We start from the raw sequence: 4,677 nt of genomic DNA, 5'->3' as shown, positions 1-4,677 counted from the left end.
GCAAACTGATCACCTGTCTTTTTAGATCACAGAAACAGGACCAAAGGGAACTGCATCTAGGACTAAAGCAGAGAATTTCACATTACTAGGACATCTTGGACTTTGAGCTGGAAGCAGTGACTGACTGGGTGGGATCTTGGGTTTTCCACCCAGGAAAGGGGCAAACGTATTCTATGTGTGGGAGGAAGCATGAAACATACTTGGTGACCAAAAGAGCAGACTGTGACAGAAACTGGCTAGATACCTATCAAATACTTTTTCTCTTCCTGGGCAAGTAGCTGAATGACATTTCCCAGCCGTCTTGCATGTATGAAGGGGACATATGACTAGTTCTCACCAGTGTAACTCAAGCACAAGTGATGTTTCACTTTCAGCCAGAGGCAGTTGAGAGCAGGTGTGTCTTCTTGACACTATCTATCACTCTGATGTGACAGTAAAGGCCCTTGGTGAGGACATCAGAGCTGTGAGAGAGAGAAGGCTGGATCTCTGTGACACCTCCTGGAGGAGAGCCATCCAGGGAAACTGCCCAGCATCTGCATTAGACTTACATGAATGAAATAATTTTTATTGTGTTAAGCCATAGAAATTAGCAAACTGTCCATTACTCAGTTGGTACCCTCTGTAAAGAGTAGCTCTAGGTCTCAAATAATATGGCCCTCTTTTCCCATCAGAGTTGATGGCCCCAGTATAGTTACCTGACCAAATTCTCTTTTCTAGAAATTTGCAAGTGGAACATGTACGAAGTCAGTTTGCTAGGGAAAGCCAAGCTGTAAATTTACATGGTGCAACTGGCCCCAAATGACAAATCAAGGCCATAAGCAAGATTAAGTTGTAGAGAAATAGAAAAGCCATGAAAAGCAGGTAAAAACAAAACTAAGATAAGTTTGCAGGGATGAGCAGGAGACAGATCAGATTTGCAGAGAAGAGGAGAGCCATGGTATGCAGCACTGTGTGGCAACCATGGAGATGCACTGCTCTCATCTCCCATTAAAAAGGACTTGCCCACTGTTAGCACCTCCAAGATATGCCTCAGTCTTTAAGCTGAGGTCATGTTCTTGAGAGGTCTCAGCGAACTACTGAATGCACTGTGGGTAGCAGGACGTGGCCATTTATGCCTAATGTGAGACTCCTCAAATGGCAATCTTGGCTTTGGAGCCCCTTATTGGATTGGCCAAGACTGTCAGAGCTGCATCATGGTTTGAGGTTGCCTCTGCCCTATCTGATTTCTTCCTTCTTCCCTTTCACGAGTGTCATGGCAGCATCACTATCAGAAGGCTTTTCTTGCCTATTGCTTCCTCTTCATTTTATCTTTCATATGCAGGTCCCCCCAAAAAACTTCTCGCACTTTCAAGTGCATTTCAATATTGGCTTCTGGCATCCCTGAGCCTAAAGTCAGATTAAGATTTTTAGAGGCCCTAGGTATTAAAAAAGCTTATGGTACCCCCTAACTGTAATTGTAAACATAAACAATATTTAATTATAAAACATACATGAATAATTTCAACAAAATTCTGATTTTTTTCATAATGACTGCTCCAATGCTTTTTTTATTATTTTTAAAATGTGAAATTTTGAATTATTTCCCCTTTCATAAAAAAGTTCCCCTATGTTACTTGAGCTTTAAACACATGTTTATTATTAAATTGATTTAAGACTCACTTTGGGCTCAGTCCTTACCCTAGTGGAATTAGAATCTGAAACAGATTTGGGCTAGGAGATGAGATGGAGTTTGTATTAATGATCTATTGACATGCAATAAATAAATAAATCTAAACTTGGCATCTTAGAACAAAACATATTTATTATCTCACATTTTTTTGTGAGTCAGGAATCTGCACATGGCTAGCTGGGTCCTTTCAGAGTCTCTCCTTGGTTGTATTAACAAAGCTGGGTCTCATCTGAGGCTGGATTGGGAAGGGTCTGCTTCTAAGATCACTTAGTTGTTGACAGCTAATTGGCTTTTGGACTGAGGGGCTTAGCTTCTCACTGGCTTTTGGCCAGAGGTTGCCATCAGTCCCTTGCCACGTGGACCTCTTCAACATGGCACCTGGCTTCTTTAAAGCATGCAAACTGATAAATCAGCAGAGAGAGTCAACTAGCAAGACAGAAGTCACAGTCTTTTGTAACTTAATCACAGTACTGATATTCCCTCAATGTTGTCACACTCCATTGATTAAACTGAATTATTCAAAAGGAAAAGATTACACAAGGCTGTGGATACCAGGAGATGGGACTCACCAGGGCCCTCTTAGAGGCTGCTGACCAGAGTACCAAGAAATGGACCTCCGTGTGAACTGTGGTTTACAATTCCAGGTTTATTGTGACTAATAATATTTGTTCAGTCATTACATAAGCATATTCCAAATAGTCACTTCACACTTTGTAAGCTATTATCCAGACTAAAAAGATTCTTAACTCACATATGAGAAAAAATGATCAATCCCCTTGTAGGTCTACCCTTTGGTCACGGTTTACAAGCTACATAGGCTATGCTCTTGCCTAGACACTGACTTAAATACTGGTAAGGACCAGAGGAACATAGCAAACATCCCAAAGGCCTTAAAGGTCTTGACATGTAATTTTTTGAATGCCAAAGTAAGGACATTTGATAAAAGTGGATGAAAGACGGGAGTAACCGTGGCTCTTTTAGGATGGCTATAAGCTGCATCATTGGTGATACACATAATTCTCTGAAGATTTCTGATGCCACTACCAAGGAAACTACAACATATAGGTGTTAGTCCCAGGTCCATGGAAATTCTCTCCCTAAGCCCCACTAGAAGATGGGGTGGGGTTGTTTTATGAACCAAAGTTGAAATTCTACTGCTTTTATTGTTTGCTTTATTTTTCACTGACTCAGTGGGGGGATGGAATCTCTCATTTATGATACCTGGAACTCAGCCTTGCACAATCTGGAATCCACCTGCACAAAATGTCAGGAAAACCAGAATATAAAGTAAGATCAGGCAAAACACAGTTGCCAATGGAACAGAACAGCACAAAGTCACTTGATTTTGTTTCTCAATCTGAGTAGATGTAAATCTGGAGAGCATCGTGTTTCTTCTCACCTTTTGAATTTTAAGCATCAGAGAAGTTACCACAGAGATAAATGGCCTGTGGCCACTAAGTATTCCTGTCAACATCTGCTTTTTGATTCTTCCTTGGTGAAAGCTTTTCCTAGCACTGCGAAGAAATATCTACTACTCATAGGAAAAGTGTGCTGCCTTTACACAATGCACAAATAAATTTTACCTTCTGACTATTCCCCTGGTACTTGGATAATTCTGCCTATTGAAAAGTCCCACAGGTTCAGGCATTCAGAGTTGGTGCTTTGCTGAGGAGCCAGTGGGACAAAGCCCCCACTTATGAAATCCTGACTGAAGGCCTCTAATCAGATTCCTCTCAGGGAGAAGATTTGGTGGCACCCTGAGTCCCACCTAACCTCCACTGGTCGATTCACACTGCCCCTACTCTTCTGATTCTCACCTGTTTTCTTGGCTACATGTTAAGACATGGTTTTGCTTTGGTCCACCTTCCTTTCTCATTTCTCCTGGGGGGTGGGGGGCAGATGTTAAGATTCACTCTTCTCAAAAACCAGAATTTCAGGAGCCCACAGGCACCGTTTCAGCATCTCACATTTTCCTTCGACACTCAGGGAAAGTCCAGCTGAGGGATCACAGTGCAGTAGTGGAGGAACAGCCCTCAACCCTTTCCTCCTGAGGACTATTTCATAGGTGGTATTGCATACGTTGCCAACACCTTTCTTCTAAAGCACCAAGGAGTCCAGCACCTTCGTGCCACTGGGGAGCCGGTTATACAAGCAGGTCAAACACAATGGGAGAAAAGGTTTTCTATGGGCCCCCTGCAGGCCCCTGTAGGCAAGTGGTGGTGATGGATAGGGTTTCACTAAATCAGATGGAGAACTAGAACCAGAACTAGGGTAACCATATTGTATACATCCCAAACTAGATACCGTTAAGAGTATAAGGAATGCTTAAAATAATGGTAATAATATACATTTAAAGCACGTGGAAGCGGAAAGTAGAACTACTTGAATTATATTAGTATACAGGTAAAATAATCCTATTAAAACTATTTCAAAAGTAAAATTTAAAAAAAAATAATACATTTGTAATTAAAGCAAAAATTTTTAAACTTTATTTATATTGATTGGTTGAACATTAAAAATATCAAAAGTAGAATAATTATTCTTGGTACATATTCACACACTTTAATCAGTTCTTTGTTTCTAATATTATGTCAGGTATTTTTTTCAAGACTGTGGTTTTATCAGTATGACATTTAAATTTTTTTTCATAAAAATTGCCTTCTATGTTCTTAAAGTTACATTTTATGACTAATGAAATGGAAATCAATAAAATCTTTGCAAATCTTAAATTAAACGGGGCACTGAGACAGCAGCATAAACCAGGGCTTCTCTGGGCAAACTAGAATAATATGTACCTCTTAGCTAAAGAACCAGAAAGAGAAAGAGTGATATAAAGATAGATGGATAGATATTGATTTCCCACACAGATGTCAGCCCTACTCAGAAATGGAAGATATCATGTTTTTAATGGTGAAACTTTAGAAGAGAAAAGCAGGGGACATCCATGGTGAGAAAACAAATCACAATTCCACATCAACCACTGCTGACATTGGATATGTGGTGTCTCC

This window comes from Lemur catta, chromosome 1 (assembly GCF_020740605.2).
Source record: "Lemur catta isolate mLemCat1 chromosome 1, mLemCat1.pri, whole genome shotgun sequence".
Classification (NCBI taxonomy): domain Eukaryota; kingdom Metazoa; phylum Chordata; class Mammalia; order Primates; family Lemuridae; genus Lemur; species Lemur catta.
This window is presented reverse-complemented; position numbering follows the sequence as displayed.